The sequence below is a fragment of the Rhinopithecus roxellana genome, chromosome 15, assembly GCF_007565055.1.
Source record: "Rhinopithecus roxellana isolate Shanxi Qingling chromosome 15, ASM756505v1, whole genome shotgun sequence".
NCBI lineage: Eukaryota > Metazoa > Chordata > Mammalia > Primates > Cercopithecidae > Rhinopithecus > Rhinopithecus roxellana.
In genome coordinates, this window is record NC_044563.1 from 58,688,936 (window position 1) to 58,712,302 (window position 23,367).

Below are 23,367 nucleotides of genomic sequence, written 5' to 3' on the forward strand. Positions count from 1 at the left end.
AATAGTATACAGCCCCATGTTGAGGCGTGGTCCAGCGGGAGTTCCAAGGGTCCTTAACTATCCAAGTATAGATACCGCCTCCACCCTGCTGGTAGAAGTTCCACCCGGATTGCTCGTTCCACCCTCTGACTGAGTGCATTTTACAGTAACTGTAGGGGCAGCCTGCGTTTTGGCGCCACCAATAGTGTTTACAATTGTACTTAGTCTGATCAAACTCAAAACATATCATTGGTGCCACTGGTTTGGCTATCTGAAAACCAGTAAAATTCAGCAAAATTGGGGCACTGCACCCTGAGGAGGGACAATCAGCACTGGCCAATAATCTCCCGGGCTTATGAGGTTGCCCAGGGTGGGTTCGGTTCTCATAAAGCCAGAATCTCCAGACAAAGGAGTTAGGAACTGGTTTTATGTTTGCCCCAGCGGCGACTAGGGCGACTAACATTAGGGTTAGACTACCTAGCTGCATGTTTGCAGTGAGCTATGCTGTCGGCGCAGGGTGAATTTTAAGGGGTTGTTCTTAGCTTTGTCCACAGTCCACGTGGTCGGTGCTTCAGTCGCTACCGTGACGGGTCCGAGAAGGTCGGAGGTTGGGTCTACCGGTTTGACGTGGGTGTAGTGGATCCACGACGCGATGCCTTCTACCTTCAGGGTGGTGGGTGTGGTTAGGAGTACTTGAAGTGGTCCCTTCCACCGGGGTTCTAAAGTCTCTTGCCGGTGTCGCTTGACTGGGACCCAGTCTCCCGGCTGGTACGGATGGGGTGTCGGTGGAGGTCTGGTCTCATACAATTCCTGCAGCTTAGGCCAGATTTCCTGATGAATTTTCTGCAAGGCTTGTAGGGAAAACAAGAGTTCAGAGACATTTTCTGTTTCAGATTTGAGCAGATCATCTTTTAGGCTGGGAACCAGGGGTGGGGGTCTGCCATACATGATTTCATAAGGGGTAAGGCCCAGTCTGTAAGGGGTATTACGGGCCCGGAACAGAGCGTAGGGGAGAAGGACCACCCAATTAGCGCCAGTCTCCATAGGCAATTTAGTTAAGGTCTCCTTTAAGGTCCGATTCATCCTCTCTACCTGTCCTGAACTCTGGGGCCTGTAAGCGCAATGTAATTTCCAATTAGCCCCAAGAATGGAAGCCAAATCCTGACTCACCTTAGCAACGAAGGCCGGCCCATTATCTGACCCTATCTGGATGGGAAAGCCATACCTGGGGAGGATGTCTTCCAGAATTTTCTTTGCTACAACCTGAGCAGTTTCTCTTTTGGTCGGAAACGCTTCAGTCCACCCTGAAAAAGTATCTACAAAGACAAGTAAGTACCGATACCCGTATTTTCCTGGCTTTACCTCAGTGAAATCTACTTCCCAGTAGATACCGGGCCTGGTTCGCCTGAGCCTTGTTCCTGCAGCAGCCTGGGATTGGGGATAGGCGTTGCTAAGCTGGCAGACTTTGCAACTCGTCACGATGCTCCTGGCCATCTCCGCTATGCGTCTGATCTTAAGCTTGGAGCGTCTGATCAGGTCTATCATCCGCCGGGCACCCAGATGGGTGGATCGGTGGATGTGTTCTAACACTTGCTGTCCTAATTTTTCTGGTAGGATAATTTGGTCATTAGTATCAGTCCACCACCCATTCTGGATCTGTTTCAGGGGAAGTTTGTCGATCCACTGGAGATCTTGTTCTGAATAATCAGGGTGATACGGCAGGTCCCGGGGGCCCGGATCAGGGAGCTGGAGTGCAAGGAGTTGACTGGGAGCCTTTGCCACACTCCTTGCAGTTTGGTCTGCCAGAAAGTTGCCTTGAGCAGTTGGAGTGGTTGACTTCTGGTGCCCTGGGCAATGTATAATAGCCAATTTTTCTGGTTTCCATAGGGCTGTTAGCAGGGCTAGGATCTCTTGCTTATTTTTTATCTCTTTTCCTTCAGCCTAGCAACCCTCGCTCCCTGTAAATGGCCCCATGTATGTGTGCTGTAGCGAAAGCGTATGGGCTGTCTGTGTATACTGTCAGTTTCCTCCCTGCCCCTAAGGTAAGAGCTTGGGTGAGCGCTATCAGTTCGGCCCTCTGGGCCGATGTCCCCGGGGGCAGGGGTTCCGCCCAGATTACCTCAGTCTCTGAAGTCACCGCTGCTCCAGCATACCTCTGGCCTTGGTGTATGAAGCTACTCCCATCGGTGAACCAAACGAGGTCGGCGTCAGGAATTGGGCGGTCCTGCAGGTCCTCTCGAACTCCGTGGACCTGGGCTAATATCTCAGTGCAATTATGGAGCGGCGCGTCCAGGTCCGGGTTGGGCAGCAGCGAGGCAGGGTTTAAGGTTGTTGGGGGCAGGAAAGTTATTCTGAGGGGATTTAATAGTAGTCCTTGGTAGTGGGTGAGCCGGGTGTTGCTTATCCATCAGTTAGGCGGCTGTTTGAGTACACCTTCAATGGCATGTGGGGTAACGACCCGTAATTCTTGTCCCAGGACAAGTTTATCAGCATCTTGTACCATCAGGGCCGTGGCTGCAATCACTCGGAGGCAAGGGGGCCACCCGGCAGCCACTGGGTCTAATTTCTTTGACAGGTAGGCGACTGGCCTCCGCCAGGGGCCTAAGTTCTGAGTCGGCACCGCCTTGGCGACGCCCTTACTCTCGTGCACATATAAGTGGAAGGGCTTAGTGACGTCAGGCAGTCCCAGTGCAGGCGCAGAGAGTAGGGCGGTTTTAATCTGTTGGAAAGCCGACTCGGCTTCTTCTGTCCAATTAAATGGCTGCCGTCCCCGCGTTGCCTGATATAAGGGCTTAGCCAGCTCTGCAAACCCAGGTATCCATAGTCTACAAAATCCCGCCGACCCCAGGAATTCCCTTACTTGTCGGGTGGATTGTGGCCTGGGGATCTGCAGAACAGTCTGCTTCCGGGCGTCTGTTAACCAGCGCTGCCCTCCTTTTAGCAGGTACCCCAGATATGTTACTTCTGGTTTACAGATTTGAGCTTTCTTTGCCGAGGCCCGATAGCCTAAACTCCCTAGAGCTTGTAAGAGACTCTTGGTCCCTTGGAGGCAAGCTTCTCGGGTCTCGGCAGCAATCAGGAGGTCATCAACATACTGTAGTAAGGTTATTTCAGGGTGTTTGCATCGGTACTCACCCAGGTCTTCATGGAGGGCCTCATCGAACAGGGTAGGAGAGTTTTTGAATCCCTGCGGCAGTCTGGTCCATGTCAGTTGGCCGCTTATGCCCCTTTCAGGGTCAGTCCACTCGAAGGCGAAAAGCTTTTGGCTCTGAGGGGCTAAAGGCAAACTGAAGAAGGCATCCTTCAAATCTAAAACAGTGCACCATTGGTGTTTAGGGTTTAGAGTACTCAGGAGGGTATACGGGTTAGGCACAGTTGGATGTATGTCCATAACCCTCTTATTGACTTCCCTTAAGTCCTGTACAGGTCTGTACTCCCCGCTATTAGGTTTCCGTACCGGCAACAAGGGAGTATTCCAGGGTGAGTGACAGGGCCGAAGGACGCCTTGGTCGAGGAGCCGACGGATGTGGGGCATAATTCCTTCTTTGGCCTCTAGGGGCATTGGGTATTGACGCACCCGAACGGGGTCTGCCCCAGGCTTGAGTTCGACAAACAAGGCAGGACGGTGCTTTGCTAGTCCTAAACCTCCCGTTTCTACCCAGGCTCCTGGATATTGTTGAAGCCAGGTTGCTATGTCCTGGTCAGGGGCCGCCTGCTCCTGGTGGAGCCGGTACTCATCTTCTAAGGTTATGGTCAGGACGGGCACGGGCTGATTTTGGGAATCGGTCATGATGGGCCCCTCAGGGAGGAAATGGATCTGTGCTCCCATTTTAGTTAGCAGGTCTCTCCCTATTAGGGGACAGGGGCTCTCAGGAATTAAGAAGTACCCCTGGACGACACAAAGAACAGTAAATCTCGGAGCCAAGAATGTAACCCACTCCTTCCTGATTATCCCGGACGAGCCCCCAAATGTTATGCCCAGACCGTTTATTCCCCGAAGAAGACCACCAGAGTCCAGAGTCAAAGCCAAGCGGCAAGGATCTTTAATGCAAGTTCGAACTTGGTCCCTCCGTTCCACAACATACAAGAGGGCCTCGAATGATGCATGTGCCCGCTTTTTATAGCCCGATGCATACAGGATATGTAAGGTTACAGAGGTGCAAAGAAATTCTTTTGGTCACAGTATCACAATTGGTAATTGGTTAATATTCTAAGTTATACAATTAACAGTTTCTATTTGTTCCCGCGCATTTAATAAAACTACAAACGGTTGTGACCTTATCAGGGGCTCTCTAGGTGGTGTTTCTAGGATGTTTGGGGGGATGTGTTTGTGTTGGGCTCAGGAAGTTTGGAACAAATAGAGGAATGTGTTTGTACTGGGCCCAGGACTAAGATATATGGCAGACACCGGTAATTAGAACAGAACAGAGCAGGACAGAGACTTTCACAACGTTTGTCCTTTCAGCGTCTGGAGTCTATAGATAACCTAATCGGTTAGGTCTGGGGTCGATCTTTAACTAGGCTCAGGGCGCCACCCGGGCTGTCAGGGCGCCGCCCGGGCTGTTTGCCTGTGGACTTCATTTCTGCCTTTTAGTTTCTTTCATTTGATCTCTTTCACTATGACGTTTTCAAAGTCCTTTCATGGGCAGTGTTGCATTTTTTTCTTCATAATACTTCTGTAAGATAAGCAAGTTAGATACTCTTAATAATTTTTGTTATTGTTTTTAGCTGATGAGGAAACTGAGGCCCAGAGAAGAGGTGACTTAATTCAGAGACAGCTATTGAGTCCAAGGCAGGGTTAGAATTAGAACTCAGGCTCAAGAAAGCCCTTTTATTTTTAGGTTTCTGATTTTCACTAGGAACGTCGTCACACCTTGCACACCTTGCCAACATTAGATATTATCACTCTATAATTTTTGCCACTCCATTGAGAGAAAAATGTCTCATTGTTTTAATTTTTATCTCCCTAGTTACTAGTAAAGTTAAAATTTTTTTAAATGTTTATTGGCCATTTATAGTTCTGTGAATTTTGTGTCATTTATTGCACATTTTATACTGGATTCTTCATCTCATCACTTTTGTGGAGACTCTTTGTATGTTAAGAGTATTAATTCTTTTGATATACATGTGCAAATATTTTTGATGTTTTGTTTATGAAACTTTGTGCTTCCCTAGAGCACCAAAGAGGATAGTCCTTTATACTAGGCTATTTAAAAAACAGCGTAATACTACCACCGTTAACACTGCCAGTTAAAATTTATTTTCTGAATTTTCCAAGAAACTTTCATATTCTTTATGTCTTGTCCTTTCAAGAACTTCATGAGGGGGCTTGTAATTAAAATAAGGTAATTTGAACATGTACATCTTATATCTTTTCAAAAACATTGAAATGGAACAAAACTGGTTTTTCACAAGGGCTAAGAAGATAGGAAAGGAGATGACAGTAAATGAGAGGGAACAAGATTTTGGAAGATGGAAAAGAGGTGCAGGTTGTGGACAATTTAGCAAATTGCAGAAAGCAGAAAACTTAGGCTGCAGAAGAATGTCAGTATCAACAGTTCAACAGTCATTTTGTGGTACAGACCCTAGAAAGCCCTAGGTATTAGAGGTTCTCAAATGTTGAGAAGTGGAGCTGAAAAGAGAAGGATTAGTTCAAAGGTTATATAAGGAACAATTAAACTCCCACATCCTTTCTCAGCAGAACTTTGGAGGTTTATTTTCTGGAGAAATGAAATCAGGCAGGACCTGTACTTGGGGATGCTAGACTTAGCTGAGAGGTGACATTCTCAAAACAGGGATTTAGTGAAGGTCTTCATTCATTTCTCAGTTCCCAGATATAGGTAGTCAGACTTAATCTCCTCAGAGAGGAGACTGAAGGATGTATCACTGAGAAACTGACCTATAGACATTTGAATGTCCCTTTCCCCAATTAAAAAAAAATTGGCATGGCATTTTCTTTTGTTACAGTGAAACCTAGCAATTGAAATGCTCTACTGTTCGTACAATGTGTCTGTATGTGTCTTAGTCTTAAATATGAAAGAATAGGCAAAGATCACCTGATATTTGAGAAAAACTTCTAACATGAATAACAGAAACTAAAAGAAACAATAGAAGGAACCCTACCCCCCAAAAAAGAGAGGGAATGGAGAGGGGAGAAGGATTGAGGGAAAGAGAAAGCATACAAGCACAAGAGAAACAATGTAGGAAGGAAAAAAAAATTTGCAAAAAACTCAGATCAAATAAGTTATTACCTTAGTGAAACAAGAATAAGGTCCTATTTGAAAAAGGAATAGTCAGCAAGAAATAATTTTTGGACACTTAAAAATACAGTAATGAAAGTAGTAGGCTGAATGCAGTGGCTCTTGCCTGTAATCCCAGCACTTTGTGAGACCGAGGCAGGTGGATCATCTTGAGGCCAGGAGTTCGAGACCAGCCTGACCAACATGGTGAAACTCTGTCTTCACTAAAAATACAACAAATTAACCAGGCATGGTGGCGCATGCTTGTAATCCCAGCTACTTGGTGGGAGGGTGAGGCATGATAATTGCCTGAGTTTGAGAGGTGGAGGTTGCAGTGAGCTGAGATCATGCCACTGTACTCCAGCCTGGGCAACAAAGCAAGACTCTATTTCATATATATATACATATATATATACACACACACACACACACACATATATAATATCAAAAATAAAGTAGAATGAAAACAAGTAGAAAATAGAAGAGGAAAGAAATAAATCAGAGGATCATTTTAAATAGATCAATATCAATTTAAATTTAAAAGATATTTAAGTTTAAGAATATTAATTTAATTTTTTTTAATGATTTCCTTTTCTCCAATTTCTCTAGTTTCTTCCCTTCAGATTTTTGGATCTCCTCATAGTCAGATTTTGGCTTATGAAGTGAAAAAATCATCAAAGAAATGATACTGCTTCCCAGAACTTAAGTACACATGTGCTTATATTGAAAACCCTATCAATTCTCAATACACTGAATGAAAAAAGAAACACGTCACCATAAAATTTCAGAACACCATAAAATTTTGGAATGAGAGTATAAAAGCTTCCAGAGAGAATTAAGAGGTTATATACAAAAGCATTTGAGTTTTCAAAAGCAATATTGGAAGCTAGAAGAAAGTGGAGGAATTATCTTACATTTTGAGAGGAAAGGATTTTCAAGCTATAATTCTATACCCAGTCAAAACTAACAATTAATTTTGAGAGTGGGGGCTGGGGGCAGTGGCTCCTACCTATACCCAGTGCTTTGAGAGGCCAAGATGGGAGAGGATTGCTTGAGCCCAGGTGTTTGAGGTTACAGTGAGTTATAATGACACCACTGTACACTGGCTTGGGTGACAGAGTGAGACTCTGTCTCTTCAAAAAACAAAAACCAAAAAAACGAAAAATGTGGGGGGAGAGACATTTTCAGATACACAGTATCTCAAAAGATTTATCTCCCACCTGTGCTATCTCAGAAAACTTGGTAGTTTCATATATCTAAATGAGGTAGAAAAGGAAGAGGGGCTGGGCATGGTGGCTCACACCTGTAATCCAAGCACTCTGGGAGGCTGAGGTGGGAGGATGGCTTGGATCCACGAAGAGTTTGAGACTGGCCTGGGCAACGGGGCGAAACACTGTCCCTACAAAAAATACAAAAAAATTAACCAGGCATGGTGCTAAAAGTTGAAAGTGATTACCATTGGGAAGCAGAGGTCAAAGGTAAGATAGGGGATTGCTGCTTTTTTGATATCAACCTTATAGTATTGAGTTTGACTTGTGAAACTATCAATCTATTAGCTTTAATCAAATGTAAAATTAAGGCGGTCACTGTGTGCCTATAGTCTCAGCTACCAGGGAGGCAGAGGTAGGAGGATCACTTGAGCCCAACTTCAAGGCCAGCCTGTGCAACATAGCAGGACCCTGTCTCTTAAAAAATAAGTAAAATAAAATTAAGTTAAATTATAAATGATCATTATGCCTTCCTTCTCCCCAAAAACATATGAAGTAAAGCGTTATTACCATACATGGAAATAAGGCCTGTAGAATTAGGGGACCAAAGGTTTTTAGAATGAGTTATTAGAGAAGCTGAGACTCTAGCTCTGGCTCTGACTCTCTGACTCTCACCATTGCCCTTTCTGCTCTAGAGAACGCAGAAACCTTCTTTGGAGTGTTTGCTGGTGATGTTCACATGAGTAAACCTGTGGTCCCAGCAGCACCCTCTCATTGTGTGTATGTGTGTGTGTGTGTGTGTGTGTGTTTTGAGGTAAGTCTTGCTCTGTTGCCCAGGCTGGAGTGCAGTGGTGCTATCTCAGCTCACTGCAACCTCCACCTCCTGGTTCAGGCAATTCTCCTGCCTCAGCCTCTTGAGTAGCTGGAATTACAGATGCCTGCCACTACACCTGGCTAATTTTTGTATTTTTAGTAGAGACTGGGTTTCTCCAAGTTGGCCAGTCTGGTCTCGAACTCCTGACTCCAGGTGATCCACCCTCCTTGACCTCCCAAAGTGCTGGGATTACAGGTGTGAGCCACCATGCCTGGCCTCATTGTCTTTTATATTGGCTGTTACAACCTCTGCATTTGGGACACTGCAAAGTATCTGACATAGCCAGTAAGAGTCCTAATGACCCCAGTTCCTGGCCGGACACGGTGGCTCACACCTGTAATCCCAGCACTTTGGGAGGGCGAGGTGGGCAGATCATGAGGTCAGGAGATCAATACCATCCTGGCTAACATGGTGAAACCCCGTCTCTACTAAAAATACAAAAAATTAGCTGGCCTAATATATATATATTATAATATATATTATATATTATAATAATAAAAAAATTATAATTTTTTTTGAGACGGAGTCTCGCTCTGTCCCCCAGGCTGGAGTGCAGTGGCGCGATCTCGGCTCACTGCAAGCTCCACCTCCTGGGTTCACGCCATTCTCCTGCCTCAGCCTCCCGAGTAGCTGGGACTACAGGCGCCTGCCACCGTACCCGGCTAATTGTTTGTATTTTTAGTAGAGACGGGGTTTCACCGTGGTCTCGATCTCCTGACCTTGTGATCCGCCCGCTTCGGCCTCCCAAAGTGCTGGGATTACAGACGCGAGCCACCGCGCCCAGCCAATAAAATTATAATTTTAACAGGTGAATCTGATATGCTGCACTTCTTGACCTGTGATTAACCCAGCAGTATTGCTTCAAAAATCTATGTACTGGGCATAGTCACCACCTGTAGTCTCAACTACTCAGGAGTTTGAGGTGGGACAATTGTTTGAGCCCAGGAGTTTGAGACCAGCCTGGGCCACATAGTGAGACCCTATCTCTTGGGGGGGGAAAAATATATATATATATATATATATACACACACACACACACACGCACATGCACACGCACACACATACACACCCTGGTCTTTGTGCTACTCTTTCCCTCGTTCTGTGTTCCAGCTATCCTCATCATCTCTCAGCTCCTCTGAGAGCCTGTGAAACTTTTTTCTGCTTCAATGCCTTTGTTCATGCTGTTCTTTTTTCTAAAATATTTCCTATTCCTCTCTTCTTTATGGCTAACTACTCCTCTGTTATGGCTTGTTTAAATGTCACTGCCTTGGAATGCCCTTTCTTGACTTGCCATCCTCAAGCAAATCTCTTTTTGCTGCTGCTTTTTTTTTTTTTTTTTTTTTGAGATGGAGTCTCACTCTGTCGCCCAGGCTGGAGTGCAGTGACCGGATCCCAGCTCACTGCAAGCTCCGCCTCCTGGGTTTACGCCATTCTCCTGCCTCAGCCTCCCGAGTAGCTGGGACTACAGGTGCCCACCACCACGCGCTGCTAATTTTTTGTATGTTTTTTAGTAGAGATGGGGTTTCACCGTGCTCTTTTTGCTTCTTTATAAGCTTCTGTTACATGTTGTAATTATAGGATGTAATAGTCTGTCCCACTTGCCCTTCATCTCTTTCCTCCTCTAGAGTGTGAACTCTGAGGACAGGGGCAGTGGCTGAGTAATGCATAATTGCATTCTCAGTGCCTAACACAATGTCTAGGGCCTGACACATGGTAGGAACTCATAACAAATATTTGTTGAAAGCCTGAATGAATGAAGTAGACCCTTATATTGTTTTTCAGAGTTTCTTACTAGGAAGCATCCCATGAAAACCAGGCAAAAGCTGCATTCTATTGGTATTCATAAGATCAGACCCACCCAGATTCAAGGGGAGGAGAAATAGTATCTGCCTCTTGATGGAGTTGTGGCAAGATCACATTGTGGTAGAGCATGTGGGGTGGGAGATTGTCTCAGTCCATTTGTGTTGCTATAGAGGAATACCTAAAGCTGTAATTTATAAAGAAAAGAGGCTTCTTTGGTTCATGGTCCTACAGGCTATATGGGAAGCATGGCATCAGCATGTGCTTCTGGTGAGGGCTTCAGGCTGCTTCCATTCATGGCAGAAGGGGAAGGGGAGCCACTGAAATTACATGGTGAGAGAGGAAGTTGAGAGAGGTGCCAGATTTTTTTTTTTGAGACAGTCTCACTCTGTCGCCCAGGCTGGAGTGCAGTGGCGCAATCTCGGCTCACTGCAACCTCTGCCTCCCAGGTTCAAGCGATTCTCCTGCCTGAGCCTCCTAGTATCTGGGACTATAGGCACATACCACCACACCCAGCTAATTTTTGTATTTTTTAGTAAAGATGGGGTTTCACCATGTTGACCTGGCTGTTCTCAAACGCCTGACCTCGTGGTCCACCCGCCTCAGCCTCCCAAAGTACTGGGATTACAGGCGTGAGCCACTGCGCCTGGCCCACATTCATTTTAAGAGCCAGCACTGGAGGGAACAAACAGAGCAAGGAGTTTCCCCCCACCACCACTTCATGCCCCCTCCCCACATTAATCTATTTATGAGGGATCTGCCTCCGTGACCCACATACCTCCCACTAGGCCCCACCTCCAACACTGGGAATCAGATTAAAAAAAAAAATTTAATATTAAATTTTTTTTTTTTTTTTTTTTGGAGACGGAGTCTCGCTCTGTCGCCCAGGCTGGAGTGCAGTGACGGGACCTCAGCTCACTGCAAGCTCCTCCTCCCGGGTTTACGCCGTTCTCCTGCCTCAGCCTCCCGAGTAGCTGGGACTACAGGCGCCTGCCACCTCGCCCAGCTAGTTTTTTTTGTATTTTTTAGTAGAGACAGGGCTTCACCGTGTTAGCCAGGATGGTCTCGATCTCCTGACCTTGTGATCCACCCGTCTCGGCCTCCCAAAGTGCTGGGATTACAGGCTTGAGCCACCGCGCCCGGCCTAATATTAAAATATTTTAATTTTAATTAATTTTTAATTTTTAATGTTTTTAAATATTTTAAAATTTTTATTTCACTTAGGATAGGGGATCAAATTTCAACATGAGGTTTGGAAGGTCAGATTTCCAAATTATAGCAGAGATGTTATTGTGACCATCTTTGGAAAATACAATCTGTTACAAGAGATTATTCCTAGCTGGGTACTGCGTATCTTCCCTGGGAAATTGATTCAGCCCAGTTATAGGCCTGTATACTACTCTCTAATATCCCTAGATAGTCACCACTAGGGTGTAAAAGTCAGGAGTTCAGAGCTTGGTTCTGTCACTTACTAGTGATAGAAAAAGAAAACCTGTTTAAAAATGTAGTTTCTTCGTTCTTTCAACAAGTACTAGTATGTGTCAAGACCTGGACACTGTGTTAGACACTGAGAATGCAGTAGTGAACCAGATTGCCATTGCTCCTGCCTGCAAGGCAGTAAGTGGAATCATTGACAGTCCCCACTCCTTTTTCTTTTTGAATAGACATTTGCTATTGAGTTTTGACATACGGTGAAAGGACTGGTTTCAAATCTTCTGCTTCTGTAATTGACTCTTATATGAATGGCAAATGCTTCCTGTTTTATTTTAAAAAGCTACAGTATCTGCGTTTGTGTTAAAAAACACTCAAGGTCATATCGGGTATTTCAAAAAAGTAATTGGTATTCTTGAGCCAAGACCAAGGTTGTACAGTATAAAAGACACTTCTGAGTTACTGTTTTTCCCTGATCCTCTTGAGAGACAGAAGTATTTATTTCTGCATGTTAGGAGTGTACCTTCCCAAGAACTAATGGGCAATCATAATCCACCATGTCATGTATTAACCCCCATCCCCTGAAACAGTACCTTTTAACTGTTAATAATATAGAATCTTTTTCTTTTGGATTTAGAAATCTATGAATTGGAATAATAAAAAGAGCAAATAGCTTCTAACAGTCAGGTAATCCGGATTCTGGATGAGCTGCATGAGGGGAAGGGGTGTGGAAATTGGGATGGGGGAGATTATTTACTACTCAGTTACTTTTTAAAAAGTATGTAGAGGCTGGGTGTGGTGGTTTACACCGATAATCCCATCTCTTTGGAAGGCCAAGGTGAGAGGATCATTTAAGACCAGCGTGAACAACATGATAATGTCTCCACAAAAAATTTAAAAATTAGCTGGGTGTGGTGATGCACACATGTCATTTTAGCTACTCGGTAGGCTGAGGTGGGAGGATTGCTTGAGCCCAGGAGTTCAAAGTTATAGTGAGCTGTGATTGTACCACTGCAAGTATGTAGAATCAGTGGTATTGCAAGTGCCTTACAGCTACAAATTTTCGGTTACTACATGCTCTTGTCTACTGCAAGCTCCCATAGCAATCTGCATTTTAAAAAATCATTTATTAGTATACTTGAAATTATTTGATTCATATGTGTCTTTCCCACTAGATAGTAAACTCCATGAAGGTAGGGATAATGTCTCTTTTGTTCATTGCTGCTTCTGTAAGATTGAGAAGGCACATAGAAAGTGCATAATAAATATTTTTGGATGAATGAATGAGGGATTTTCTAACATGCAGGCATTCTTTAAAGTACCAGAGGTCCATTGACTCATTTGTAGACAACATAACAGACGTTTACTGCTAGGCACCTAATTAGAAGTGAATTGCCCATGATCTCTGCCCTAGAGACACTCAAAATCTATGAGAAGAGGTGGACATGGAAAAAAATATATTTATTAGAAGTTTAACATGAAGTTCTGCGGAAACCTAGAGAAGGAGGTGAGGAATCTACATTTAAAAGTAAACTTTAATTGGGCTTAGTTTGAAGTATAATTATTCAAAATGTAACGGCATTCAGTTCCAGCAATAATTTAACAGTAGAAAATTACTTAAACTTGATTCTATCATAGTATAGGGATGGAGGGGTATTAGTCCTAAGGATATTCATTTAGAGTTAAGTGTTGTTAGCAATCTCAGTTTATCAGGCACTTCCTCAACAATTTCTCTCATTTAATTATTTTGACAATCCAGTAAGGTAAGTGGTTTTGTTCTCCATTTTACAAGTGGAGAAATGGAAACCAGAGAGGTTAAGTAACTTTCTTGAGGTAACACAGCCAATAAAGGACAGAGCCAGGACACATTTAGGTCTTTTGACTACAAGCCTTTTATATTATATTACAAGTTCATTTTATAGAGCTCCCAGATGTTCCCCCAAAGAGCCAGAAATCTTAATGCCTTTAAGGAGTTTTCTAAGATGATTCTGATTCTTTTTTTTTTTTTTTTAAAGACAGAGTCTCGCTGTGTCACCAGGGTGGAGTGCAGTGGCGTGATCTCGGCTCAGTGCAACCTCTGCCTCCTGGGTTCAAGTGATTCTCCTGCCTCGGCCTCCTGAGTAGCTGGGATTACAGGCACACGCCACCATACGCACCTAATTTTTGTATTTTTCGTAGAGATGGGGTTTCACCATGTTGGCCTGGATGGTCTTGATCTCCTGACCTTGTGATCTACCCACCTTGGCCTCCCAAAGTGCTGAGATTACAGGCGTGAGCCTGGCCAGAAGATTCTGATTCTTAAGACCCTTCAGACTCAGCCAAAATGTTACCTCTTTCATGATACTTGTCCTGTGAGAAGTGTTTCCTCAACCTCGTTCTTTCTATCGTTCTTTCTATGACATTTCTATTCTTCTTGATTAGTGCCAGTTCAATTGAGCGCCTATGTTAGGTCATGGGATTTTATAATTTATATGTTATGAGTGATTATAGTTTTTTACATATCTCCCCTGGAATTTTTGTTGTTGTTGTTAATGAGATAGATTGGTAATGGTACTTTTTCTTTTCCTTTTAAAATTAATAGATAGTTGGTGTGTTTTTTTTTTTTTTTTTTTTTTTTTGAGACAGAGTTTTGCTCTTGTTACCCCAGCTAGAGTACAATGGCACGATCTTGGCTCACTGCAACCTCTGCTTCCTGGGTTCAAGTGCTTCTCCTGCCTCAGCCTCTGGAGTAGCTTAGATTACAGGCATCTGCCACCACACCTGACTAATTTTGTATTTTTGGCAGAGATGGAGCTTCACCGTATTGGTCAGGGTGGTCTTGAACTCACGACCTCAGGTGATCTGCCTGCCTTGGCCTCCTAAAGTGCTGGGCTTACAGGCAAGAGCCACCGTGCTTGGCCGTTTCATTGGTTTATAAGAACTTATGTGTTAATTGTTGATGTTGTATTATCCCTTCCTGGAGTGAGTATCTTAATGAGGGAATCTTAGGCACGATAAATGAGCCAAAGGGAGCTATTTTGGGCAGAGCAAATTATGGCACCTCTATTACTCCTTGAGGTGGTTATGGGGAGCTATTGATAGGTTAAGTACCTTTCCTTTCCATTGCTTTAAAAGGACACTGTTCTCTTCCCACTGGTCCATAGGTAGGTGTAGATTAAGCTTTGGGGGCTTGTGTTAATCTTTCTTTGATAAGGATCTTTGCCTTCCTGGACTCTTGTGAAGATCAAATGTAGTAGTGTACAAGTTATGGATGGATGGATGGATGGATGGATGAATGGATGGCAGGGTCTCATTCTGTCACACAGGCTGGAATGCAGTACTGTGATCATGGCTCACTATAGCCACAACCTCCTGGGCTCAGGTGATCCTCCTACCTCACCCTCCTGAGTAGCTGGGACTACAGGTGCACACCACCACACTCGGTTAATTTGTTGTATTTTTTGTATAGACAGGGGTCTTGCCATGTTGCTCAGGCTGGTCTTGAACCCCTGGACTCAAGTGATCCACCTGCTTTGGCCTCCCAAGTGTTGGGATTACAGATGTGAGCCACTGCACCTCACAAGGAGGTTATTTTGGACATACAAATAAAGTGTTGTGCAGACAGAAGTATGGGATTGTTTTTTCTCCCCTAGAGAAATAATTAACTGTTCTTTCTAAACTAAAGCACAGTTTCCCCCAAACACTACGTATGCCCTTTCTTGCTTTTGACAACATAGAAATTCAATTAGAATTTCTCAATCAAGCACCAGATTCAGTTTTGTTTTTTTCTCAAAAGCAGTTGTATTATGCCAGGTGCTTAATATATTTCATTTAACTATCATAACAACTCCTTCTGTTTATTTTGTTTTATTTATTTTTTGAGAGAGGGTCTCACTCTGTTGCCCAGGCTGGAGTACAGTGACGTGCTCACTACCGTCTTTTTATTTTATTTATTTTTTGAGAGAGGGTCTCTGTTGCCCAGGCTGGAATACAGTGACGTGCTCACTACCGTCTTTTTATTTTATTTATTTTTTGAGAGAGGGTCTCACTCTGTTGCCCAGGCTGGAATACAGTGGTGTGATCATGGCTCACTGCAGCCTCAGCCTCCCGAGTAACTGGGACTACAGGCATGTACCATAACGCTGGGCTAAATTTTGTATTTTTTGTAGAGACAGGGTTTTGCCATGTTGCACAGGCTGGTCTCAAATTCCTGGGCTCAAGCAATCTGCCCACCTCAGCCTCCCTAAGTGCTAGGACTATAGGCATGAGCCACCATGCCTGGCCACTGTCTCCATTTTAAAGATGAGTAAACCAAGGGCCAGAAAGTTCAAATAACATAGCCAAAATAGTAAGCGGTAGAGTACAGATTTGAATTCGCATATTCTGGATTTGTTTCTTGTTATATTAGACAGGCAGAATTATGCTGTGGTAACTTATTGGCCCCAAGATTTCAGTGGTTTAATATAAGAACGATTTGTTGAATTCTTGCTTATGAACTCCAGTGTGGGTCAGGTGACTCTGGAGGGCCATTGTCCTCCAGGATGTGATGACTAGTGTATTTAGGCTGCTTTAGTCTTATGATGCTGCCACCTCAACATGAGATTTCCAGGGTGCCTTTGTAGACGAGAGAGAGCAGAAGAGTCATATACTAGCTTTTAAATTCTTTTACCTGGGCGGGGCGTGGTGGCTCACGCCTGTAATCCCAGCATTTTGGGAGGCCGAGACGGGTGGATCACCAGGTCAGGAGATTGAGACCATCCTGGCTAACATGGTGACACCCCATCTCTACTAAAAATACAAAAAAAAAAAAAAAAAAAAATTAGCCGGGCATGGTGGTGGGCGCCTGTAGTCCCAGCTACTTGGGAGGCTGAGGCAGGAGAATGGCATGAACCTGGGCGGCAGAGCTTGCAGTGAGCCAAGATCACACCACTGCACTCCAGTCTGAGCGACAGAGCGAGACTCCGTCTCAAAAAACTTAAAAATTAAAAAAACAAACAAAAAACAACTTTTACCTGGAAGTGAGACATGTCATTTCTGTTCATAGAACATTGGCCAAAACTGGTCACATGGTGCTAACTACAAGAGAGAAACCATGGAACTGGAAACTGTTGAGGAGCTTATATATGGATAGTCAGTGATATTGATATCTGCCAGACTACAGCAGATGTTTCCCTAGGGCAATATCTTTACGTAGTACATGTTTCCTTCCAGCTTTACATTGGGACGCGTTTGCTAGCATGTCTGGACCATGTTTTATACTGAATGCCTTGAGGTCAGGGATTAAATTAATAAATGGGCATATTTTTCAGTTCAATTCAACTAAACATTATTGAACACTTGCAATTCCAGGCCTTGTTTGCTTTCTAATATCTATAGCCTCTATGTTTCTATCTGTCTAGCTAGCTATATTATATTTATGTAAATAATAATAACTAGATAGTACTAGATTTTAACTTTCTAGTATAGAATAGTGCAGTATAGAATAGTGGTTAAAAGCACAGATTTTAAGGGTCAGAATTCTGGGTCTGCCAATTCCTAGCTCTCTGACCCTGGGCAAGATTTTTTTTTTCTTTTTTAATAAAATAGCTTTATTGAGATATAATTCATATATTGTAAAATCCACCCTTATCCACCTTTGAAAGTACACAATTCAGAGGTTTCTACTATACTAGAAATATTTGCACAGACTTGTGCAAATATCACATCCATCTAATTTTAGAACATTTTCATCACCCTCAAAATAAATTTTGTACCTATTAGCAGTCATTTCTCATTCTGTCTTCTTCCTAGGCTCTGGCAACCAATAATCTACATTCTTTCTCTATGGATTTGCCTATTTTGGACTTGGGGAAGCTACTTAACCTTTCTGTGCCCCAGTTTTCTCTAAAAAATGTAGGTATAATAATACCTACTCATCAGGTAGTTATAAGTGTGATATGGGAGCAGGGAAAGAGTTAAAGGGCTTAGAACTGTGCCTAACACAAAGTAAATTATATGTGTTTGTTGTTATATGCTTATTACGTTCAATATTATTGTGATCATTTTTTCATTCCTTATATATACCTAGCATAAGACTGGACACATGGTAGACACATTTATCCAGTTTCCTAAGGGCTCTACTATGTGCCAGGTACTGTTTTAGGGAATCTCAAGTATGGATTAAAATACTTCCTCTGTTTGCAAGCTGTTCACAGTCTCATGACAGAGACAGATAAAGAGTATGTAAATATACTAATAGATAGCTAGATCATACTTTATATTAGGATTAATGCTGCAGTAGAAATAAATACACTGTGACATGGAAGCAAGAAGGAAAGAGGAGTACACAGAGTGACTGAAATGTGCTTTTCTTTTTTTTTTTTTTTTTTTTTTTTTGAGACGGAGTCTCGCTCTGTCGCCCAGGCTGGAGTGCAGTGGCCAGATCTCAGCTCACTGCAAGCTCCGCCTCCCACGTTCACGCCATTCTCCTGCCTCAGCCTCCCGAGTAGCTGGGACTACAGGCGCCCGCCACCTCGCCCGGCTAATTTTTTGTATTTTTTAGTAGAGATGGGGTTTCACCATGTTAGCCAGGATGGTCTCGATCTCCTGACCTCGTGATCCGCCCGTCTTGGCCTCCCAAAGTGCTGGGATTACAGGCTTGAGCCACCGCGCCCGGCCTGAAATGTGCTTTTCATGTATCTTATTTGATTCTCAGGCTAATCCTGTGAAGTGGGGATCCTTAGTCACATTATTACAGATGAGGAAACTAAGACTCAGAGATGTTAAATAACTTGCACATCATCTAGATAATAAATAGTTGAGCTTAGATTGAACCTGAATCTGACGAAATGCAAAACCTGCATTTTTACTCTTTCTGATGCTTACAGAAAGAATTTGCTGCTATTTCTCTGAAATTTGCAAATAAGTCCTACAAAGCAAAAACTGTTTTTGGCTAAAAGAGCTTAAGATTCATTACATATTCTGAAAAATTCAGCCGGGCGCGGTGGCTCATGCCTGTAATCCCAGCACTTTGGGAGGCCGAGGCGGGTGGATCACGAGGTCAGGAGATGGAGACCATCCTGGCTAACACAGGTGAAACCCGTCTCTACTGAAAATATAAAAAATTAGCCAGGCGTAGTGTTGGGCGCCTGTAGTTCCAGCTACTCGGGAGACTGAGGCAGGAGAATGGCGGGAACATGGGAGGCAGAGCTTGCAGTGAGCCGAGATTGCGCCACTGCACTCCAGCCTGGGCAACAGAGCTAGACTCCGTCTCAAAAAAAAAAAAAAGAAAAAAGAAAAATTCAGTGCTGCTGGAGCTTATTGCTTCCTTTACCCGAGGGAGGAAAAAAAAAAAAAACAAACCTGACAATTGAGAAGGCCCAAGATGTGGCCTTGCCTCTGGGCTGGATGGGCTCTGCACCATTTGGCTTTATCCATTGTCTGTGTCTCCAGGCTCCTGACTGGTACCTTTCCTTTTCTGGGCCACGAAGCTCCTTTTGTGGGAAGGGACCTTGGGACCTGAATGGAGGGTTTGTGCAGAGCTTCCTGTGAATGAGAAGTGTTCCTGTGATTAGCCATGACCTCCTAGCAACAAATGCATTCATCATCGGGCTTCAACTTTTCCATCCCCTCTTTGAGGTTCCATTGGATCTGGTGGTCACAGAACAGCTTCTATTGAATTCAGCAGCTTGTTTCTGATTACATTAGGCATTATCTGTACCCCCTTTTGGCTCACCTCATGAACAGGCTAGTACTGTGGTTATTTTCCACAGAATATCAAAGCTGGGACGGCCTCTAATCTGTGCTCATTTTACAGAGGAAGAAAGCTTAGGCCCAATAAGTGAAAGTATTAGGTTAGTGCAAAAGTAATGGCAAAAACTGCAGTTACTTTTGCACTAACCTAATACTTACCCAGATTCCGCATATTCTGTGGCATAGGTGAGACTAGGACTTTGATGCCTTGACTCCAGGCCAGTTTTTCTCCCTACGAGGCTCTGCTACCTCCTAATTTTCTACTCACATAAGATCATATGCTCTGTAGAGGACAGAGATTATGCCTTATCTCTTATCCCTCAAAGGTATGCCTAATAACCTCTCAGGTTGATTAAATTAGTGGTTATCATCAGGTTTTACATAATGGGGAGGTGTTGCCTAGTTGAAAGAGCTAGGTAGGCTTGGATGGGCGATCTTGGCTGTGAATAGATGGAGCCAAGGTTCCAACTTGGATATTCTGAATCTGAGTTGTCTATCTTCATTCTAGTACACTATGAGTGGATAGGTATGATTTTCAGTTTTCACGAGGGAGAAAGAGCAGAGCTCTGGAGGCAGTGAGTGTTAGCTGCACCTGGAGAGAAGCAACTAGACTAATGTGGCCAGAGCACAAGTTGAATTAAGTGAATGGCAGTAAAGGGAAAGCAGTGAGAAATGCTGGAGGAAAAAGGTGAAAAGGGGATCTCTGTACTATGGGCTTTTTAGGGAAAGCCTCCCAGAGTTGGGAGCTTTGAACTAGGCCTGAAGGATGGCTAGGATTTGAATTTACATAGATGGCATAAAATTTGTGGAGGGAAAGTGAACACACACTTCTCTTCCTGTTTACACAAAGTTTAGAAGGCCAAGCACCTGTTCAGTTTGCCTAGAACATTGTTAAGTGCTGGAGAGTGGAGGCTGATAGGTCTTAAAAGCCTAGAATTCTAGATTTGGGGATGTAATTTTTGTTTCCGTTAATACCACTGATCCCTCTATAAAGGTAGCTGTGGGAACCCTATACAGCAGTTGGGTATAGAACTCTCTACCTTTTTACCCTTTACAAATTGGAGCTTTGTGGTGGATATTTCACTTTGATGTACTTAATATGTGGAACTTTAGCTATTCTTGAGCAGCTTCAAAGGTCCGTGACATGTCATAATTTCCCATTTTTCTGAGGTGTACATTTGAAAAACGTTCAACAAGGCAGTGGTGGATGGGAATTATTTACTTAGCAGGATTTACTTAGTGACTCCCACTTAATAGTCAGCAGGATTTGTAACTGTGGGAATTCTTAAGCCATCCTTGGAGATTTGTTAACAAATGATAAGGTTTTTAACTGACTCCCTTCCTAACACACTTTATACTCGAGTTCACAATCAGCTTTGTCCTAAGTTCTGATCCATCTCTGCTCCTTGACTTGCCTGTGTGATCGTAGATAAACTTCTTTCCCTCTCTTGTCCTTAGTTACTGCATCTGTAATAATATTGATGCTATACTGGTGTATTAGCTCGTTCTCACACTGCCAATAAAGACATACCTGAAACTGAGTAATTTATAAAGGAAAGAGGTTTAATGGATTCACAGTTCACATGACTGAGGAGGCCTCACAGTCATGGCAGAAGGCGAAGGAGGAGCAAAGTCACATCTTACATGGCAGCAGGCAAGAGAGGGTGTGCAGGGGAACTGCCCTTTATATAACTATCAGATCTCGTGAGACTTATTCATTATCACAAGAACAGCATGGGAAAACCCGCCCCCATGATTCAGTTAGTCCCACTGGGTCCCTCCCATGACATGTGGGGATTATGGGAGCTACAATTCAAGATGAGATTTGGGTGGGGACATAGCAAAACAATATCAATGGGATAATGTCTAAATGTTCTTTGGGTTCTAATATTTTAGGACTCTGATATCAGAAATGTAGATATTTGTCACCTCCAAATCTCATGTTGAAATATAATCCCCAGTGTTGGAGGTGAGGCCTGGTGGAAGGTGTTTGGATCATGGGGGCAGGTCCCTCATGAATGGCTTAGTGCTATCCTCTTGGTGATGAATGAATCTGTGGGAGATCTGGATGTTTACAAGTGTGTGGTGCTGCCCCACTGTCTTGCTTCTGCTCTTACCATATGACATGGTGTTTCCCTGTCACTTTCCTCCATGATTGTAAGCTTCCTGAGGCTTCATCAGAAGTAGATGCCAGCACCATGCTTCCTGTATAGCCTGCAGAATGGTGAGCCAATTCAACCTCTTTTCTTTATAAATTACCCAACTGCAGGTATTTTTTTTATAGTAATACAAGAATGGCCTAATACAGACTCTGTATATGGGACACAGATGAGCCTTTTCTTTGACACTCTTCATGTACACAGATCATAATGCAATAAAACATAATGATCAGTGACTACACACATACTAGCTTATTCAACATATACACACAAACTAGTTCCCATTGGTGATCATATTACACTGGCTTTTTGAGTATTTTTCTTCTGTCTTACCCTTTTTTGGTTGTCTTTTTTTATGTCCTCTGCTGCCAGGAGGCTGTACCTCCTGTCATCCTATAGAGCAGGCCACAGACTGAGAGGACTACTGTGGTCTAGTACTATTAGGGCATGCGCACATGCACACACACACACCCCTAGTACTCTCAGGGGAAATACACCCATATACGCACACACCCCTAAACACCCACACACCCCTACCCACCTCTGGTATTCTCAGGGAGACACGCACACACACACACGCGCACACACACACGCACACACATCACTTACAGGGCTAGAAGTAGGAGACGTAGCAATTTTGTTCCGACTTGGTGGAAAAACCCCAAGCCTCACCTTGCTGTCAGTTGCAAATGCATAGCTTGCATTTATTTCCATTTGTATTTTACTGTGTATTAAAGATGTTTGAAGGGAGGCTAGAAATACGAAAGAGAGAACTATGTTGTTTAAGACAACTGTCTTTGAATATTTTTTCCTTTTTTATTCATTTGCTGCTTAATTTTGGATATGAGTAATAGTAGTAAGCATTCTGAACATTTCATAGCACTTTAAACTTCAGAGCCTTTCCCCCACTTATTTAAAATATTTTAATAAACCTAGGGATGATGCTACCTTTCTTTTTTTTCTTTTTTTTTTTTTTTGAGACGGAGTCTCGCTCTGTCGCCCAGGCTGGGGTGCAGTGGCCGGATCTCAGCTCACTGCAAGTTCCGCCTCCTGGGTTCACGCCATTCTCCTGCCTCAGCCTCCCGAGTAGCTGGGACTACAGGCGCCCGCCACCTCGCCTGGCTAGTTTTTTGTATTTTTTAGTAGAGACGGGGTTTCACCGTAATAGCCAGGATGGTCTCGATCTCCTGACCTCGTGATGTGCCTGTCTTGGCCTCCCAAAGTGCTGGGATTACAGGCTTGAGCCACCGCGCCCGGCCAATGCTACTTTTTATTGAGTACTTACTGTGTGCTAGACATTGTGCTAAATGGCTTTATTATTTCATTTGACTCTTACATCAGCTGTAAAAATGGTATTATCACCACTTAAGAGAGATGACACTAAGACCCAAAGAGGTTCAGTAACTATGCCTGAGAGTACACAATTAATAATGTGACGGAGCTATGATTTGAATTGAATAGTGTCTGGCCTAACAGCTGATTGTATTATATCTGTGAAGTACAGTTGTCCCTCGGTATACCCAGGGGATTGATTCCAAGATCCCCTATGAATACCCAGATCTACACATACCCAGGTCCTGCAGTTAGCCCTGCAGGACCATGATTATGAAAGGTTGGCCCTTCATATTTGCTGGTTTTGCATCCTGTGATTCGTGTTTGGTGAGGGGGTCAGGGGGAGGCATATAAGTGGATCAGTACATTTCAAACCTGTGATATTATTCAGAGGTCAGTTGTTAATATTGCATGTTCATTTACAAATGAGTAAACTAGCAATAATAACATGGCATGTATATGGTAGATATTATCAGGACCTGAAATTTTTTTTTAACTTTTGTTTTAGGTTCAGGGTTACACACGTAGGTTTGTTATATAGGTAAAATCAGGTTTGTTGTACAGATTATTTCATCACTCAGTATTAAGCCCAGTATCCAATAGTTATTTTTTGGGGTCCTCTCTCTCCTCCCAGC

At 43.5% G+C, this 23,367-nt stretch overlaps 1 protein-coding gene across 2 annotated transcripts in view; it reads left to right on the plus strand.

The window, feature by feature from the left end:
- Positions 1–23,367, plus strand: part of FAM168A (family with sequence similarity 168 member A) — a 209,294-nt gene that overhangs the window by 79,911 nt on the left and 106,016 nt on the right. The window lies entirely within an intron of this gene.